Below are 22,087 nucleotides of genomic sequence, written 5' to 3' on the forward strand. Positions count from 1 at the left end.
CAAAAAGGGATTCACAGGCAAGGATATTGCTGGTACTAAGATTGCACCTACTGCTTCAGTGTATTTAGATCTTTTTGTCAAATGTTACTATGGTATACTGAAGTAGGGATGGTTCCGATGTTCGAGTTAATTGTAAGTTTGACTTGAACATCAGGTGGTTGCTTATTCGTAGAACAAACGAGCATATGGGGCGCTCGCAGGAAGTTTGCCCGCCGTGGAGCGCCCCATAATGCACTGCGAGATTGCAGTGCATTGACAGTTGCTGATTGGCCAAAGTATGCCCCTGACCTGTATGTTTTGGCCAATCACAACGCAATGTGCTGTGAGAGCCATGATTGGCCAAAGGCAGGGTGCCTTTGGCCAATCATGGCTCAGGGGCTAAGACCACGCCCCACACTATATAAGGCTGCTGCTTACACGTGGCTATATATAGTAAATGAATGGAAATTAGGCAGATAGTTAGTGTAGTGTGCAGTCAGTCAGTGTAGTATATATAACACAGTTTAGAGTATATATATAATACAGTTCAGAGTATATAGTACTGTCAGAGTAGTATATATATATATATATATATATATATATATATATATATATATATATATATATATATATATAGACATGTGCATTCGTTTTCGTCCGAATGCATTTTCGTCCGAATTTCAGGTATTTTCGTTATCGTTTTAACAAACGATAACGAAAGTGCAGAGTCCGAAAAACGAAAGATCCGACATAAACAAATGCTTTATTTTCATTTTCGTTGCTACAACAGTTCGATATAGATAGGAGATTCGACATGATGATGACAATAACAATCTGTGTCCATCAAACCTGTGGTCGAATGTGCCTAACCTTAGCTCTATTAGTCCAAGATTATTCTACATAGAGAGAAAAGATTCGACGTAGAGAGAAAAGATTCGACGTAGGGGAGTAAAGATTCGACGTAGGGGAGAAAAGATTCAACGTAGGGGAGGAAAGATTCGACGTAGGGGAGGAAAGATTCGACGTAGGGGAGGAAAGATTCGACGTAGGGGAGGAAAGATTCGACGTAGGGGAGAAAAGATAAATAAAAATAATGATGATGATGAATGTTATTGGCTGATTGTAACCAAAGAGGTGGAGCAGTAAAATAGCTAGAACTAAGTACACACGTACTTTGGCTTATGGTGTCTGTTGAAAGTTCTAAGAAGATTCGACGGAGCAGGTAAACTATACGGAATTGTACAGTTTAGCTGCTCCGTCGAATCTTCTTTGAACATTCGACAGACACCATAAGCCTTCAATGACAGATTCGACCTTAATTTGGATTTTCGGACGAATGCAATTTTTAACAAAAAACGAAATAAATAAAAACGAATTTCGGGAGTAACTAAATAAATTTATTTTTGAGACAAAAACGAAATTCTGAAACGAAATATTTCAGTGTGCACATGTCTATATATATATATATATATATATATATATATATATATATATATATATATATATATATATATATATATATACATATATATATATATATATACAGTTCAGAGTATATAATGCAGTCAGTGTAGTATAAATAATACAGTTCAGAGTAAATAGTGCCATCAGTATAGTATATATAATACATTGCAGAGTATATATATGCAGTCATTGGGTCTGGCATTGATTTTAAGGGGAACTCCAAAGCACCTTGTCCCAATGTTGATAAGGACAAGGGCCTCTTCCCGGCAACCCTGGCCGGTGGTTGTCGGGGTCTGCGGGGGGGCTTATCGGAATCTGGAAGCCCCCTTTAACTAGTGCATTGTACCCCCTACCCATTCACCTAAAAAAGTGTCAAAAAGTAAAAACCATAAAAGATGTTTTTTGACAATTCCTTTATTAAAAAAGCAAAAAAAAGTGTCCAGCGATGTACATCCATCTTCAATCACGCCGTCCAACGGACCCAAAAAATTGAAAAAGCACTGCCTCCATAGGAGGCCTCCCAGTGACTGCTGTCTCTTGGCTTTCACAGCTAGTATATGGGCAAGGGCAAGGCCACCCGGTAACGTAACCAAGTGACTCTGCCCCTTCTGACGTCATGTGACGTCAGAGGGGGGCGGGGTCATCCGGTTATATCAGCGGTTGGCCCCGCCCTTGCCTATATAAGAGGCTGTCAAAGGGGAAAGACAGCAGTCGCAGGAAGGCCACCCATGGAGGCAGAGTTTTTTCATTTTTTTCTCTTTTTCGGCTCCATCTGGCGGCGTGATTGACGATGGATTTACATCAAGGGACACTTTTTTTTTCTTATAAAAAAGGAATTGTCAAAAACTGTCACTTGTCACCCACCCTCTCAGGCATGTGGCCTGGTATGGTTAAGGAGGCTTTTCCCCCCCATTCTGACCAGCCAGGCTGCATGCTTGGATAAGGGTCCTCAGGCCAATTTTTATTTTTTATTTTGGCGTGCAGTTCCCCTTAAAATCCATACCAGACCCGAAGAACCTAGTATGGACTGGGGAAGACCCCACGCCTTTTTTTTAATAGATTTTTCATCTATATTGCCGGGATCCGGCAATACATTACAGCCGCGAGCAAGTTTAACCACTTGCCGACCATTCGCCGTCATTATACTGCGGCAGGTCGGCACGTTCCCACGAGCGTAGCTATACCTCGGCTCCTTTAAGCGGGATAGCAGGCGCGCCATGCACTGCAGGGGTACCGATGCTCGTGGCCGACGGTTGCGATGACTGCCGGCCATGAGCGATCGTGTGCACGAGAGGCAGAACAGGGACATCTGTGTGTAAACACACAAATCCCTGTTCTGTTCTGTGAGAAGAGACAGATCGTGAGTTCCTAATATCTAGGAACCACGATCTGTCATCCTCTCTAGTCAGTCCCCTCCCCCTACAGTTAGAACACACAGTCAGAAACCACATTTAACCCCTTGATTGCCCCCTAGTGTTAACCCCTTCCCTGCCAGTGACATTTTTACAGTAATCAGTGCATTTTTATGGCACTTATCGCTGTATAATTGTCAATCGTCCCAAAAATGTGTCCTATGTGTCCACCATAAGGTTGCAGTCATGATAAAAATCACAGATCTCCGCCATTACTATTAAAAAAATAATAATAATTAAAATGCCATAAATCTATCCCTGATTTTGTAGACACTATAACTTTTGCACAAACCAATCAATATACGCTTATTGCAATTTTTTTTTACCAACAATATGTAGAAGAATACATATCAGCCTAAACTGAAAAAAAAAATTTGCTTTTTAAAAAAAAAAATTGGGATATTTATTATAGCAAAAAGTACAAAATATTGTGTTTTTTCAAAATTGTCGCTCTTTTTTTGTTTATAGCGCAAAAAATAAGATATGATCAAATACCACCAAAATAAAGCTCTATTTGTGGGAAAAAAAAGGTTGTCAATTTTGTTTGGGTGCAGCGTCACACGACTGCACAATAGTCAGTTAAAGCGATGCAGTGCCATATCGCAACAAATGCTCTGGTCATTGAGCAGCCAAATCTTCCAGGGCTAAAGCGGTTAAATTATTTTTTCCTTTAGAAATGGCATTATTGCTGCGGTATGTTCTATACATTGCACATATGTGCCACTTTACAGGCAGACTAAGGGGACCCCCCAGGCAAGATATTTAAAGGAATATTTTATTTTGATTGTTTCACTTTAAGCATCATTAAAATCACTGCTCCTAAAAAATCGATTGTTTGAAAACATTTTTTTTTACATTGATACATGTCCCCTAGGGCAGTACCTGGGTCCCCATACACTTTTTATGGCAATAACTTACATATAAGCCTTTCAAATTAGGACTTTTGATTTTTCATGTTCGTGTCCCATAGACTAATAGGGTTTGCATGTTCGCTAGAACTTTTTGCCAGTTCAAGGTGTTCTGGTGCATCCCTATACTGAAGTATAATTACAAACATTTTCATAAGTGTCAAAGGCTTTTTTTATAATTACATTAACTACTTAAGGACGAACCCCGCGAATCGTCGTCATTGTATGGCGGCTCGTACATGGCCCACTGGCTAGCGGGGAAGCCAATCAGCGGGTGGGGCAGACTCAATGTCCACCAGTCACCCACGACCGTTCCCCCGCAGTGACAGAACAGGGATCTGCCTGTGTAAACAAGGCAAATCCCTGTTCTGACAGGGGAGATCACACAGAACCTGTCTTTTTGCTATGCAGGAAGACGGATCTGTGTGTTTCCCCAGTGACATAATCCCCCATACAGTTAGTAAACACACCCAGGGAACACATTTAACCCCTTAATCGCCCCCTAGTGTTAACCCCTTCCCTGCCAGTGTCATTAGTATAATAACAGTGCATATTTTTAGCAGTGATTACTGTAATAATGTCACTGGTTCCCAAAAAAGTGTAAAAAATATCATTTAGGTGTTCAATCTGTCCACCACAATATCGCAGTCCCGCTCACAATCGCTGATCGCTGCCATTACTAGTAAAAAAAATAAATAATAAAAATGCCATAAATCTGTCCCCTATTTTGTAGACGCTATAACTTTTGCTCAAACCAATCATTATACGCTTTTTGTGATTTTTTTTTTTTACCAATACATAGAAGAATACATCTTGGCCTAAACTGATGAAGACATTTTTTTTTTACTTTTTTTGGGGGGAATATTTATTATAGCAAAAAGTAAAACATATTGTTTTTTTTTTTTTTTATAATTGTCGCTCTTTTTTTGTTTATAGCAGAAAAAATAAAAACCGCAGAGGTGATCAAATACCAACAAAAGAAAGCTCTATTTGTGGGAAAAGAAAGCATTCATTTTGTTTGGGTACAGCGTTAAAGTGACGCAGTGCCGTATCGCAAAAAATGGTCTGGTCATTAAGGGGGAAAAATCTTCCGGTCCTTAAGTGGTTAAAGAAGTCCAGCCAAAGCTCGTTTGGCTGGACTTCTACTATGGATCACAGGAGAGCAATTCATTTTGCACTACTGTGACCCGTTTTCAGCAGGGAGCAGGCTGAAGTCCGCTCTCTGACGTCACCGATTTCAGTTCTGGCACCGCGTCATCCTGACCACGGAGTCTGGGTTCACCAGATGCCTGGACTGACACCCAGCTCAGCCTCTCAGCGAGCCGCTGAGAACCTGAGATGGCCGATTTGCACCCTCCACAGCTCGGCGCTCCAGTGAACGAGAAGCGAGAAGAGCAGATTGCTGTGACTGACAATCTGCAGCTCTCTGCTCACGGAGCTCTGAAAACTGAGTGATCGATGATGTTCGATTGCTCGGTTCTCAATGTAGAGGCACTGTGGGACAGATGTAGCACTAGACCAATGCTGCATCCACCTAGCTATGTATGATACCTAGATAAGTACGAATGGGGAAAAACATATATTTTACTTCTCTTTTAAGTTTATGCAAAAAGTAAATATTTGCAATGTTGACCCTTCTTTTTCAAGACCTCTGCAATTCACTCTTGCATATGGTCCATCAATTTCTGAGCCACATCCATGTCAGAATTTGTGTGTTTTTTTTTCTGTTCACCCACCTCTTGAGGGTCAACCACAAGTTTTCAATGGCATTAAGGTCTGGGGAGTTTCCTTGCCATGGACCCAACATTTTATGTTTTGTTCCCCAGTCCACTTAGTTATGACTTTTGCCTTAAGGTAAGGTGCACAATCATGCTAGAAAAGTCATTGTTCATCACCAAACTGTTCTTCCATGGTTAGGAGAAGTTGACCTTGGAGGATGTTATTGTACCATTCTTTATTAATGGCTGTGTTCTTAGGCAAAAATGTGAGTGAGCCCACTCCCTTTGGCTGAGAAGCAACCCCACACATGAATGGTCTCAAGATGCTTTACTGTTGGCTTGACACAGGACTGATGGTAGTGCTCATCTTATCTTCTATGGACAAGGTTTTTCTGGATACCCCAAACAATCGGAAAGGCAATAATTATATCAGTGAGGGTGTCTCTGTAGGGTGCCACATCCGAATTGGACTTTTAGGGCACTAACATAGTTTGTAGAAAAAGCATATTTCATTAAACATAGTATACACAATAAAAACAAAATATATTGTAATGGTTGCAATTACTATGTACAGCATATAATGGTATCACATTAAGTAAGAGCTAAATATGGCCTGGCTAACCTGGGGGAATTGGACAACTGACAATACTGAAGCCAAGGAGGGTGTAGCCCTTAGTGCATAGGGAACAGCCACATGGAGACACATCCTGACATCCAGACCACCCGGTGGCTTCAGTATTGTCAGTTGTCCAATACCCCCAGGTTAGCCCAGCCATATGCAGCTCTTACTTGATGTGATACCATTATACGCTGTGAAGACCAGCCATTTGAACCGGGCAGACTACAGAGAATAGTCAGACATAGATTAAGACAGTCAGTTATACATGAATATGTTACTGTACCTTTTAGCTCAAATTCAGCCATAACTAAGATCATTTGGGCCTAGAGAAGGGCCCCCTGTTCGGTTTGCACCAGAACTCCGGAACAGGAAAAAATTTTGGCCCTGATCCGCAAACTCTAATAAAGTCTATGGGACCTGAACATGAAAAATCAAAACCCCCCATTTTGAAGGCTTATATGTAGGTTATTGGCCATCAAAATGGCATGGGGGCCCGGATACTGTCCTGGGGGACATGCATCAAAGAAATATATATTTTTTTAAAACAATCATTTATAGACCCTTATCCGAGCATGCAGCCCATCAGGTCAGGAAAGAGGGGATGAGCGAGCAATCCCCCTCCTAAACCATGCCAGGCCACATGTCCCCAACATAGGGGGAGGGGTGTGTTGGGGCAGGGGGGCTCTGACCCCCACCCCAAAGCACGTTGTCCCCATGTTGATGAGAACAAGGGGCTTATCCCGGCAGCCCTGGGTGGTGGTTGTGGGGGTCTGCGGGCAGGGGGCTTATCAGGATCCGGAGGGTCCCCAGATCCCAGTTCCCCCCATGTGAATGAGTATGGGGTACATTGTACCCCTACTCAATCATCAAAAAAAGTGTCAAAAATAAATAAAGACAAGAGGCAGTTTTTGAAACAAAAAAAAATTTCCCCCCAGTGTACCGTCAATCACATCACCACTGGACCCGGAAAAAAAATTACTCCGCCCACGGGGAAGGCTAACCACTGTGTGCCACCTCCGCCATCTAACAGTTTTTCTATTTCAATGTTTTTATTGAAAAAGAAGGTAAAAAAGTACAAAATAGCCAGTCACATAGGCAGATTAATGTTAAATTATCAAAGCAGTATATTCCAATACGGAAATAATTAAGATAGATTCATATTACTTATTCACCACCTATTATGGTAACATAACATAAAAAATGCAGCAAACATCCAAATATCGGTGGAATTTAACCATAACCTCGCAGTTATGAGTTGGACAATTCCTGTGTGAGGGAATGGCACAGACCCAGAGTCCTGGGAGGTCCCGGACATGGTCTTTGGGACAATCCCAGGTCTCATAGTCATAGAGGATCGTATATGAGATCATCTGTATTGTATCGGAATTTCCAGAGATGTGAGAATAAGAAAAAGAAAGGAAAAAAAAAAAAAGGGGAACAGAACAAAAGAAAGAGAGAAGAGGAGGTGAGAAAGGAAGAAACGAAAGAGGAAAAGTGAAATGGGGAGGGAGGGGGTCGTCCTAGAGTTCGCTATGGAGTATAAATATAGTCAATCCATGGGTTCCATATCTTATTAAATTTCTTGACTTTATTACTGAGAATGTGAGCGAGTTTATCATTGATCATAATCCAATTAAGTTTATTCTTAACCTGGTCAAGAGGGATTATCGACTGTTTCCAATGTCCTGCAATTGTAATTCTTGCCGCCAGTAATATATATGTAATCAGTTTTACTGATTGTTTGGGTGTTTCACCAGGGAGTTTATGAAAAAGGGCAGCTTCAGGAGATCTGCGAATGTTTACCCCCGTCACTGAATTGATCAAGTTGAAAATTTGAATCCAAAATCTGGTTACGAGGGGGCACTGCCACCAAATATGGTACATTGTCCCCAACTGACCACAGCGTCGGAAACAGTTTGGTGAAGTGGAAGGATGCATTTTAGCTACTCTGGTGGGTACCAAGTACCAACGTAGAAGCGTTTTGTAGTTAGCCTCTATCAGAGTAGTATTAATTGAGACTTTGGATAGCTGATAAACAAGATCCTGCCATTCAATGAGGTCAAAAGTTAGATTCAAATCTCTTTCCCATTGTACCATATAAGCAAATTTTGAATCTGGTTCAGTGAGGGAAGTATATATCGCAGAAACGAAAGAGGAAAAGTGAAATGGGGAGGGAGGGGGTCGTCCTGGAGTTCGCTATGGAGTATAAATATAGTCAATCCATGGGTTCCATATCTTGTTAAATTTCTTGACTTTATTACTGAGAATGTGAGCGAGTTTATCATTGATCATAATCCAATTAAGTTTATTCTTAACCTGGTCAAGAGGGATTACCGACTGTTTCCAATGTCCTGCAATTGTAATTCTTGCCGCCAGTAATATATATGTAATCAGTTTTACTGATTGTTTGGGTATTTCACCAGGTAGTTTATGAAAAAGGGCAGCTTCAGGAGATCTGCGAATGTTTACCCCTGTCACTGAATTGATCAAGTTGAAAATTTGAATCCAAAATCTGGTTACGAGGGGGCACTGCCACCAAATATGGTACATTGTCCCCAACTGACCACAGCGTCGGAAACAGTTTGGTGAAGTGGAAGGATGCATTTTAGCTACTCTGGTGGGTACCAAGTACCAACGTAGAAGCGTTTTGTAGTTAGCCTCTATCAGAGTAGTATTAATTGAGACTTTGGATAGCTGATAAACAAGATCCTGCCATTCAATGAGGTCAAAAGTTAGATTCAAATCTCTTTCCCATTGTACCATATAAGCAAGTTTTGAATCTGGTTCAGTGAGGGAAGTATATATCGCAGAGATCCGACCCCTCTGAAAGCCTCTGGCTTGACAAGTTAATTCAAATGTTGTAAGCGTAAGGGGGCCCACTACTTGGTTAAGTTTAGATCTGGCAAACTATGCAATTTGGTTATACTGAAATATTTCACTAGGGGGCATTAGAAACTCATCTTTAAAATATTGTATCGTGTGTAATTGATCCCCGTTCAGGAAGTCTCCAATTCTCAGTAGCCCTTTATTGAGCCACCACTGAAACATTTGTGGGGTCAAACCAAGTAAAAACTCCGGATTGCAGAAAATGGGAGCCAGTGGTGTGTGAGTGGATTATAAGGGACTGCGATTACGTGTTCTATCTATATTTTGCTAGGGAATGTGATAAGGTGGGGCATAGTATAGGTGGGCGTCGACGGTTAGGAAACCACATTAATGACCCTATAGCCAGCGGATAACAGGCAAGTGCTTCTATAGAAACCCAAAGAGGGACCGAACCTTTAGCTGTGGTGTAGGCTAATTGGGCTATTTGAGCCGATTGGTAATATGCCTGCAAGTTGGGGAGACCAAGCCCCCCCATAGGTTTTGGTGTGTAAAGTGTACGCCTTTGTATCCGAGGTCTGGTATTACCCCATATGAACCGCATAACCTCAGCCTGTAGACGCTGTATGTCTCCCCTCGGGACTGCCACCGGTAAAGTCCTAAAGTAGTAAAGGAGTCTCGGTAACCATGTCATTTTTATTGAATTGACTCTTCCAAACCATGAAAGGGAGTAGTCTGCCCAACAACGAAGATCCTCCTTGAGTCTTTTAAATAATGGGGGATAATTTTCCCGATATATGGTGTCTATAGATGAAGTCAATTGAATTCCTAGGTACGGAAGAGAACTAAGATTCCATTTAAAGTTAAATTTATGTTGGAGAGTCTGCACCTCAGCAGGGGGTAGTGATATTTTAAAAGCGACTGTTTTTTGGGAATTCAGACATAGGCCGGAAAGTTGCGAGAAATGATCTAGGAGGGATAGCAAGTTGGGTAAAGTTACTTGGGGCTTGGTAATATACATAAGAACATCATCAGCAAACAATGCACATTTGTGTTCCTGTTGGCCACAACGAATACCATGAATATCAGGGTGGGAACGAATTGCCATAGCTAGGGGTTCTATTGCTAATGCAAATAGTAGAGGGGAGAGTGGGCATCCCTGTCACGTACCTCGCTGGACAGGGAATAATGGTGATTTATGACCTCTAATAGAAACTTGGGCTATTGGGGAACAATATAGCATTTTTAGTAAAGAAATAAACGTTGAGCCAAATCCTAGGGTTTCAAGGGTAATAAAAAGGTAATCCCAATTTAGGCTATTAAAGGCCTTGTTGAGATCCAATGAAAGGAGCAAAAGTTCCCCGGCGAGTGGAGCGTCCCAATTAGACCCTACTGCAGAGATTAGGGTTATGGATCTAAGATCTGGTCTAGGGTCTGACGCCCTGTTATAAATCCAGATTGGTCTTTATGAATGTAGTGTTCTAAAAAAATGTTAAGGTGAGAAGCCAAGACTTTTGTAAGGATCTTTAAGGCGCAATTTATTAATGAGATTGGGCGATAATTATGAACATCAGTAGAGTCCCTGTTGGGTTTAGGAATAATACTTCATAATATAATACTATAATACTATATTTTCATCCCGTACCTCCATCCCGTAAGGAGTTAAAGTAAAGGACCATATGTGGAACCAATTGGCCAGAAAATGTTTTATAGTATAAGTTAGGGAGACCATCTGGGCCAGAAGATTTGTGGAGTGACAGTGATTTAATAGCAGCACAAATCTCTTCGCCCGTAAAAGGTTAGTCCATAAGGTCTTTATGATCATCCGTGTTGGATAAGAGAGGGAGGTTCCCCAAGAATTCCCTAACGGATGAAGGGTCCGTGTTTCGAGGATTACTGTATAGGTCAGCATAAAAATCCATCTGACAGTTTTTAAATAGGTAAGGGACGGGGGCACCCTTGTGACATCACCAATCCTTGCATGCTGGGTTGGTGAGGCCACAAGGGGGTGTTGCCACCAGGCCACATGTCCTCAACAAATGGGGGTGCTTTGGGGCAGGGGGCTCCCTCTACCCCAAAACACCTTGTCCCTATGTTGTTGGGGACAAGGACCTCTTCCTGAAACCCTGGGCTGTAGTTGTGGGGGTCTGCGGGCAGGGGGATTATCGGAATTTGGGAGCCCTCTTTAACAAGGGGTCCCCCAGATCCCAGCCACCCCATGTAAAGGAGTATGGGGTACATTGTACCCCTACTCATTCACCAAAAAAGTCTCAATAAGAAAGAAAAAACAAGCACAGTTTTTGAGAATTTCTTTATTAAAAAAAATGTCCCCTGATGTAGAGCCATCGTCAATTATCACTCCGATGCCACCGCCGGACCCAGAAAAAAAAATGCTCTGCCCACAACAAAGGCTAACCTCCTACTGCAGGCTCCACCATTTGACAGTTCTTATCTAGGTAAGGGGCGGAGCCCATTAACAGCTGATGACTCATCCGTTGTTAAGGACGCAGCGGCCAGATTCCCGACCCTGCTCCTTAACAACAGCTATTCAGTGTGCCCTGACTGGGCAAAGCTTTGCCCAATCAGGGCTTAGAATGCACTGTGCAGTGCACAATGCATTGTGGGGTGCTCAGCAGGTGAACATCCCACTGAGCGCAACGCAAAGACCGAAGTTCATCCCTTTGATCCAATCTAAGAACCGAGAAATAAGCCCCCTCACTATATGTACACCTCTTCCCCCCCTCTCCTTGCACACACTCCCCCCCCCCCCCCCCACCCCACCCCAGCAATTGACAGCTCCAAAACCTAAGGGAAAAAAAAGCTGGCAATTACATTTGAAAGCTGACAGTGACAGTCAGCCCTGGCAAGTGAGGGAGCCTGTCTGTGCAGACTGCACCTGTGTAGACTTGATCCGTTTTTTTGACTGATGAAAAATAAAGCTTTCATCCGTTCAAAAAAATGGCTGTTGACGGAAGTGGATGAAAACGGATGAAAATAGATGATCATCTGTTGACGGAAGCAGATGAAAATAGATGATCATCCGTTGTCATCCGTTTTTCCATTGGAATGCATTGATGTCCATTTTTCATCCGTCAACAGATGAAAAACAGACAGACATATGTGTGGAGGGGGCCTTAATGTTTAGATTTAAATCAAAGGTAAATTAATGTACTTTAAAACCTCCGTTTAAAACATACTAAAATACAGTATAGCTTTCATGGTCTAGCATCTATGTGTGTTTTTTTTCTGAAACTCCTCTACATGCAAATTTATGACAGCTACAATAATAAAATTGCAATTGTGCTATATATTATGTGTGTATTGCCAGATGTAACAATCACACAAATGTAACACCAGTAAATCCTCATGAATTAATTATGTAATTAGCTGCAAAACCTACTGCACATGAAAGCTGTATTTTCTATTGAAATATTTTACCTGAATCCATGCCAAATGATAAATGATGATGGCAGAGAACATAAAACCAGTGCGTTCTATTTTATCGTCAAACCATTTCTTCCAGAAAGATGGCACTTTACCCTGCCATTCTTGACTGATCAGCACTTTCAAGAGTCAGAAAATATTTAGATATGCAATCATCTGCATTAATGCTGCAAGAAAAGGTTAATGACAGCGGGAGGCAATTAAAAAAATAACAAGTAAAATAAACCATTTTGCTGCTAGGAGATAAGAAATGCATTTTCATTCCTATAAAAAATGTATGTATGTATGTATATAACATTCAGAAAAAAAAACTGCTTGATAAAAAGCTGTGTGTGAAATAAAGAGTTCTTCTTAAGACTGACAGGGGGATAAAAGCTAATCAAATCTGAAATGAAACAGATTTCAAACTCATATTTATTAATAAGTTACAGGTTTCAAGAGGATCTGCATATTCTAATGTGCCTTATTTTATGACAGGTCACCAACTAAGTTCTTCAGATACATAAAAATAAGCAGAGATTTTCAGAGCCACTCGTCAAAAGAATTATACACTTTTTTTTGTCATAATAATTAAAAGAACCTGGCATAAAGCAACAATTGTGCTGAAAGGCAAAAATCATGTGGTGCTTGCAATAATCAGTTTTAAATATCAATTATTGTGTCACTGTGGAGGCTCTTGGATCTTTGGCTCATGAGTTGCCCTAGTAAAGGGTAAAGTGTCCAGGTTTTGGGCATTTAAGTATTTACATATTCTTAACAAGTGGTAAACAAGCTTTTAACCACTTGACAACTGGGCACTTAAACATCCCTTCCTAACCAGACCAATTTTCAGCTTTTGGTGCTCTCACATTTTGAATGACAATTACTCAGTCATGCAACACTGTACCCATATGAAATTTTTGTCCTTTTTTTCACACAAATAGAGCCTTCTTTTGGTGGTATTTAATCACCGTTGGGTTTTTTTTTTTTGCGCTATAAAAGAAAAAAGACTGAAAATTCGGTAAAAAAATGAAATTTTCTTTGTTTCTGTTATAAAATTTAGCAAATTAGTAATTTTTCTTCATAAATTTTGGCCACAATTTATACTGCTACATATCTTTGGTAAAAATAAGTACAAATCGGTGTATATTATTTGGTCTTTGCGAAAGTTATAGAGTCCAAAAGCTATGGTGCCAATATCTGAAAATTGATCACACCTGAATTACTGACGGCCTATCTATATTCTTGAGACCCTAACATGCCAGAAAAGTACAAATACCCCCCAAATGCCCCATTTTTGGAAAGAAGACATTCCAAGGTATTTAGTAAGAGGCATGGTGAGTTTTTTGAAGTTGTCATTTTTTCCCACAATTCTTTGCAAAATCAAGATTTTTTTTTCCACAAAAATGTCATATTAGCAGGTTATTTCTCACACGCCGCATATGCATACCACAAATTACACCCCAAAACACATTCTGCTATTACTCCCGAATATGGCGATACCACATGTGTGAGACTTTTAAACAGCGTGGCCACATTTAGAGGCCCAACATGCAGAGGAGCACCTCCAGGCGTTCTGGAGCACCCAGGCCAATTCTGACATTTCTCTCCTACATGTAAAAATCATCATTTATTTGCTAGAAAATTACATTGAACCCCAAAACATTATATATGTTTTTTTTAGCAAAGACCCTAGAGAATACAATGGCGGTTGTTGCAACTTTTTATCTCGCACGGTATTCGCAGCAATTTTTTGAACGCTTTTTTTTTTGGAAAAAAAACAGTTTTGTGCTTTAAAAAAAAAAACAGTAAAGTTGGCCCAATGTTTTTGCATAATGTGTAAGATGAAGTTACACCGAGTAAATAGATACCTAATATGTCACCCTTCAAAATTGCACCCGCTCGTGGAATGGCGCCAAACTTCGCTACTTAAAAATCCCCATAGGGGACGCTTTAAAAATTTTTACTGGTTACATATTTTGAGTTACAGAGGAGGTATAGGGCCAAAATTATTGCTCTCGCTCTAACGTTCGCACTGATACCTCACATGTGTGGTTTGAACACCGTTTTCATATGTGGGCGGGACTTATGTGTGCATTCGCTTCTGCATGCGAGCACACAGACAGGGGCGCTTTAAAACATTTTTTTTTCTTTTTATTGTTCATTTTACTTTATTTATTTTAGTTTGACACTTTTTTCCAAAAAAAAAAAATTTTGATCACTTTTATTCCTATTACAAGGAATGTAAACATCCCTTGTAATAGGAATATGGCATGACAGGTCCTCTTTACAGTGAGATATTGGGTCAATAAGACCCCACATCTCACCTCTAGGCTGGGAAGCCTGAAATAAAAAAAATTAAAAAAACGATCCTGGCTTCGATCGTAGCGACGAGTTGGTAGAAGCACCGGAGGGCGGCGGTAAGGGGGGGAGGTCCCCTCTCGCCTCCCATAAGAACGATCAAGCAGTGGAACAGCTGCTATGATCATTCCTATGGTGTAGGGAATCGCCGGCTGAAAAAGCTGATATCTGAATGATGCCTGTAGTTGCAGGCATCACTCAGATATCCCCGCACAAAGTCAAGGACGTCGGCCGGCGGGCAGGAAGTGGTTAAAACACATTTTTTTTTAACACAAAGTTGTCCATTTATACAATATTTCTAACACATAGCATGTACATACCAAAAATTACACCCCAAAATAGATTCTCCTACTCCTCCTGAGTACGGCGATACCCCATGTGTGAGACTTCCACAGCCTGGCCACATACAGAGGCCGAGTACGGGCGAGTATGGCAGAGTATAGCCGAGTATGGCTGAGCATGGCTGGGTATGGCTGCACATGGCTGGGTATGGCTGGGTATGGCTGAGTATGGCAGGGTATCGCCGAGTATGACTGGGTATGGCTGGGTATTGCAGAGTATGGCTGGGTATTGCAGAGTATGACTGGGTATGACTGGGTATTGCAGAGTAGTGCAGGGTAGTGCAGGGTATTGCGGAGTATTGCAGGGTATTGCGGAGTATTGCGGGGTATTGCAGAGTATTGCGGGGTATTGCGGAGTATTGCGGAGTATTGCAGGGTATTGCAGAGTATTGCAGAGTATTGCGGGGTGTTGCAGAGTATTGCGGGGTAGTGCAGAGTATTGCAGAGTATTGCAGGGTGTTGCGGAGTAGTGCAGAGTATTGCAGAGTATTGCGGGGTGTTGCGGAGTAGTGCAGAGTATTGCGGGGTATTGCAGAGTATTGCAGGGTATTGCAGGGTAGTGAAGAGTATTGCGGGGTGTTGCGGAGTAGTGCAGAGTATTGCGGGGTGTTGCAGAGTATTGCGGGGTGTTGCAGAGTAGTGCAGAGTATTGCGGGGTATTGCTGGGTATTGCAGAGTATTGCGGGGTGTTGCGGAGTAGTGCAGAGTATTGCGGGGTATTGCAGAGTATTGCAGGGTATTGCAGGGTAGTGAAGAGTATTGCGGGGTGTTGCGGAGTAGTGCAGAGTATTGCGGGGTGTTGCAGAGTAGTGCAGAGTATTGCGGGGTATTGCTGGGTATTGCAGAGTATTGCGGGGTGTTGCGGAGTAGTGCAGAGTATTGTGGGGTATTGCAGAGTATTGCAGGGTATTGCAGGGTAGTGAAGAGTATTGTGGGGTGTTGCGGAGTAGTGCAGAGTATTGCAGGGTGTTGCAGAGTAGTGCAGAGTATTGCGGGGTATTGCTGGGTATTGCAGAGTATTGCGGGGTGTTGCGGAGTAGTGCAGAGTATTGCGGGGTATTGCAGAGTATTGCGGGGTATTGCAGAGTATTATGGGGTATTGCAGGGTAGTGCTGGGTATTGCAGAGTATTGTGGGGTATTGCAGAGTATTGCGGGGTATTGCAGAGTATTGCGGGGTATTGCAGAGTATTGTGGGGTATTGCGGGGGTATTGCAGAGTATTGTGGGGTATTGCAGAGTATTGTGGGGTGTTGCGGAGTAGGGCAGTGTATTGCAGAGTATTGTGACATGACGCCGGTTTGTTTACATGTGATCGCTCCATCAGTTGACGGAGCGATCACATGGTAAACGGCCGCGATCAGCGGCCGTTCACCGTGATCCGTGATGCGCCGGGTCCTCTGGACCCGGCGGTCACGGAAGTTCTCGGGTACGCGCCCCAGGGGGCGCGCGAGAGCAGGATTCTGGGAGGACGTCCATGGACGCCCTCCCAGGATAAGCCAACCGCGCTGTAGCCATCTTTCGGCTATGGCCCGGTCAGCATGTGGTTAAACAAGGCCAAACTGACCTCTCAAGCTGCAGGCAATGTCCAATAATTCCTCCTGGAATTAAGAGCACTTATAATAATCTGTAAAGCGGATAAAGGTGGAGCAGTTGTAGTTCTTAATACAGAAGACTATACGTTGGAATCACTTAGACAATTAAATGACACTATAGGCCACTGGATTCGGATCCTACTGATAGTTCTCAATGAGGCTTGTTGCAACTTTTGGATGAAGGTGGAGAAATGGGAGTTTTAGAACAGAGAATTATTGATTTCAAATTTACAGATAAACCTGTGGCCCCAATATTCCACCACCTTCCAAAGGTACACAAGCAGCAATCCCCTGTTCAGGGACGCCGATAGTAGCAGGCATTGGATCCCCATTAGAAAGACTCAATGAATGGGTTGATGAGCATTTACAACCCTTGGTCAAACGCTTACCCGGTTATCTAATGCCGCGTACACACGAGCGGATTTCTCAGCGGAAAAAGATATGACAGCTTTTCCAACGGGATCTAGCGCAAGTTTGCCTTGCATACACACAGTCACGCAAACGTTTGCTGAAATTATGACCATCAAGAACGCGGTGACGTACAACACTACGACGAGCCGAGAAAATGAAGTTCAATGCTTCCGAGCATGCGTCAAATTGTTTCTGAGCATGAGTAGGGATTTTGCACGTCGGAATTGCCACAGACGATCGCATTTTCAGATAGGAACTTTTCCCGACCGAAATATTGAGAGCATGCTCTCAATCTTTTGCTGGCTCGAATTCCGCCAGCAAAAGACCGAAGGAGCATACACACAGTCGCATTTTCTGGCGAAATACTCTCATCATGTGTACTTGGCATTAGAGAAACAGGACATTTACTGGCACATACACATGAGATAAAATGGTCGGCCAATAGTTGTTGGATCACAGTGGATGTTAAAACACTATACTCCTGCATACCACACCACTTGGCACTCCAAGCTGTTAAATATCATCTTACACGTTATGGTCATTATAAGCGGGAGTTATGTGAATTTCTGTGCATGACCATAGAATTCCTGCTAAAATACAACTATTTCATGTTTGACTCCAAATATTATTTACAGTGCCGTGGTGCATCGATGGGTTCAAAATTTTCCCCTTTTCTTGCAAATTTGTACATGGGTTGGTGGGAGGAGATTTTCCTCTTCTCCCAACGTAATCCATATGGAGAATTCATTCATTGGTATTGTCGCTTTGTAGATGATTTGATATTTGTATGGAAGGGGCCAGCCCATGTATTAGACTCATTTTTGGCTTAGCTCAATACCAATCATCTGAATTTGGAGTTCACACACACTTCAGATCCGGTCAGTATTGATTATCTGGATTTGACTTTGGTGGGATGTGTGGAGAGTGAAATGGTCTCTACCAAAACCTACAGGAAACAATGTGCAGGTAACTCACTCCTGCTGGCATCAAGTTGTCACCCAGCGCATACGGTGTGGGCATTGCCAACAGGTGAGTTCATTAGAGCAAGGAGAAATTGACAGTGACATTGTTTCCAATAGGTTGAGAGAATTGGGATATAGCGAACATTTGATAGATAGGTTGGCAGAAAATAGAGATCGTGGTGATCTGATTGGGAATTCCTTTTCCATGAGTAAGAGGACACGGTCCCGTGGGGGAGGGGGGGAGTATTCACTTTGTGACCACTTACTCACAACAATACAACCAGATTGTCTCTATCATTAAACACTGCCTCACTGTCTTATATGTGGACAAAACTTTGCATGATATTTTAAGACAGGGATACAGTTTTTCTAGTAAAAAAGCTCCTACTTTAGGTACTATGCTTTCCCCCTCTTTATTTCGTTGCACTCCCCCTTCCATTTCATGGTTAGAGACAGTGGGTTCCTATCCCTGTGGTTATAACACCTGTAAACAGTGTAAAAGTCACAGAAAAAGCAAGTCTGTTATTTCTTTTTCAATAGGTATAACATATCCAGTTAAAAGTTTTATCAATTGTAATTCAAAGATGATTGTTAACCTAATTGGTTGCAGTACTTGTAGAGTACAGTATATGGGATGCACTATTCGCAATCTACGTATTAGAATATCAGAACACTACAATGACAATCTTAATAGCAACGCAAAAAATATTTCAAATGTGTCTAAACACTTTATAACAGTTCATGGTGGTAATCTGGACTAGTCTTTTTCTTTTTGCGGTCTGGAACAGGTGAGAAGATCTGGGGGAGGGGGGGATACACACCATACCCTACTTCAGCGGGAGATGTGGTGGATACACAGACTGAATACTCGATTTCCTAGTGGAATGAACAGTAGAATGGATGTAAATTTTTTTTTTTAAATAATACAATTTGATTCCACAATGGATTATTTTTTTCCCCTGGAGTGTTCAGTCTGTATTTCCATTTTTCCATCCCCTTTTTCTCTGGTTCTGCTAACCCAGTGGTTCTCAACTCCAGTCTTCAGGACCCACCAACAGGCCAGGTTTGCAAGATAGCTGAAATACATTACAGGTGATATCACTTGCTGCTCAGTGATTGCAGTATTCTAGTCTGCAACTCCCCAAGGTAATACTTAAAATCTGACCTGTTGGTGGGTCCTGAGGACTGGAGTTGAGAACCACTGTGCTAACCTCACATGATTTTAATTGTTAATTGATGTTAAATTAGATTGTACCGCCCCCTTTTCTGGAGGAATTGATATCTTTTCTGTATAAACTTGATTTTATTGTAAATCGGTATGCTATGAGGAAGGCTCCGGCCGAAACATGTTAGCGTTTTAGATGTCGCACTACTGTTAGTCCTCAATAAAGATTTAAGAAGAAGCAATCGAATTGCCAGGATTTTTTGGTATTAAGAGCACTTACTCTTTGTTTACATTAAAAGGCTGGAAAACTGGAATTCATAAAGAACAGGGTAAGATAAACCTGCTACGAATCAGACTACAGTGAGATCAGTGCATTTCTTATGAAATTTTATTATGCATTGCTCAAAAGTGCCTGCAGCCACATAGTCCAGTGATAGCTTGTTTCAAACCTTGTTTAATGCTAGCTAGGAATATATAAATACCTACATTTCCATAGCCACAGATTCACTTTAAGCCCCACCTCTCTAAACACTAAGCCCTGGCCCATTTAATTTAGCTGTTAAAGCTGCTATTTGACAGAAGCGGGGGGAGAGACGCAGGAAGCGCCAACCTGAGCGTAGTATATTAAATGCGATTTATTAGCAAAGTAAGTAATGCACTTACAAGAAATAACATAAAAACAGGCTCATCTGTAAATAGTGGTGTCTGCAAGTGTAGATTGGCATCCAAAAGGAGCATTCACAAATCTGGCAGATGACTGGGGGAGCCTCAATCCGTCCTGTGGCCACCAGGAAGTCAATCCGGGCCACCGTGGAGCGCAGGGAGATGACGTCTCCAGAAAGCAGAGAGACACCAGCGGGGGAACAACTGGATAAAAGAGGATACGTGCCCGGAGCATCAGCTCCTTCTACAGGCATGGACCGACTTCCTGGTGGCCACAGGATAGATTAAGGGTTCCCCAGTCATCTGCCAGATCCGTGGACGCTCGTTTTGGATGCCGATCGACACCTACAGACACCACTTTTTACAGATGAGCCTGTTTTTATGTTATTTCTTGTAAGTGCATTACTTACTTTGCTAATAAATTGCATCCAATATACTACACTCAGGTTGGCACTTCCTGTGTCTCTCCCCCCTCTTTAATCTGCTTACAGAGCTGGCTTTTCTCTGAGGACAGCTGCCTTCTGCCACCTCACCCTAAGAACTGTTGCTGTATGGACTATTGAGCCGTTATTGCTCTAATATTGCCTGTTATATTACTTCATGTACACAAATATTTGCGCTTAGAGTTTTTTCTTATCATTTGACAGTTGGAACACAAGGGGTAGGGCTTAGGGCTAAGAGCTTAATTTATTTTAGGGCAGAAGTCACTATTTTGTATAAAGCCTAGTCTAAAAATTACATTAAAACAGAGGGCTTCATTGCACACATTTATGAATATATTTGGAAGCTGCAATGCCCTCTGTTTTAATGTGAATTCTTAGACATGGTCAATTTGCAAGCTTACTGGTAAGTGTGCTGGGAAATTTTTGTTTGTTTTTGATATGCGTTGCCCTTCCATAAAACCTTACTACAAATGCTAGTTATAAATCGGGGTGGTTGCCATATTTTTGTAAAGCATGTTTGATGATATGGTGTGGGAATGGATTTGATGCCTTCAGTCGCCATTGTGCTCTTGCTGGGCGTCTAATGCCTTTAAGGAGGAGCGGACTCCTGGCAAACTTGCCCTTAATTTATCCACTGCTTTATATGCAGAGACTTTAAAAACTGTAGCGTTAGGACCGTAGTATATAGAGAAGCCTTGACATGGGCACAGTGGCTTCCACAAGAATTTGCAAAAGTGTGCAACAAAACCTCTGTTTTAATGTGAATTGTTAGACAGTATCAATCTGGTTTGTTAGCAGGCTAGCTGGTAAGTGTGCTGGGAATTTTTTGTTTGTTTGTGATGAGGCCCAATTTGGTCATGGATGTCATAATAACCCCACCCCACTTTTTAGACAGCTGGAGATTCCCGGGCAGTAAATACATTTTGGGTTCCAGTACCCGACACTACTTAGCAACAATTGGCCACAAGGAAGAAGTTGATACTATAGGAAGTTGTGCTGCACTTTATTTCTGGATTGGAAGAAAGCAGTTATGAATATTAGCAGTATTTCTACTGTTAATTTACATGACGTTCAGGTTTCACAAAACGAGTATAAAGTCTGGTGCTCAAACAAATGCCCAAACAACCACAGTTCGGTCTGAACTTGTGCTCAGACTGAAATTTGATTTCATCCCTACTACTGAAGTGAGATAAAAAAAATCGAGCCTTTCTACAGATTAAAATACCAGTTCACGGGAAAAAAAGGCTTGCAATGGTTAGTTTAATTTGGAAAAAAAGTGATTAGACACAATAGTATTTGCATTGAATGTTTTGATAAAAGAAAAAAATCACAAATACAGTAAAGATAAAATAACAATTATAGTAAAAAAATTAAATTTACTCTAAATTTTCTTTTGACTGTGATTGACTCAAAATGTATTTTCCTCCACTGAAATGGAAATGATCAGCAAAGGAATTTACAAAATTCTTTGTATAACAAGTCCTTGGTATTACTTGAGAAATAATCCCAGCCTAATGCATTGGTAACCATTGATGCCTATATCTGTCACTCTTTCTATTTTTTGCTTTGTGTATAGTCACTTTAGATCTTTAACAATAAAACTGGTTAATTAATACAAAAGAAAATAATGATACAAATTCATACACAAGAAAAAAAATCAGCCTGTGTATGCAAGAATTTTAAAACACTCTTGGGTTAAAGGATTATTGAACTGTGTTTTCCAATCTGACACAGTTACGATCCCCTAAATGACTATATGGTGGAACAGTCTGCTTTTGAAGCTATACATAAATATTTGCCAAT

Source organism: Aquarana catesbeiana, linkage group LG05 (assembly GCF_042186555.1).
Source record: "Aquarana catesbeiana isolate 2022-GZ linkage group LG05, ASM4218655v1, whole genome shotgun sequence".
Classification (NCBI taxonomy): domain Eukaryota; kingdom Metazoa; phylum Chordata; class Amphibia; order Anura; family Ranidae; genus Aquarana; species Aquarana catesbeiana.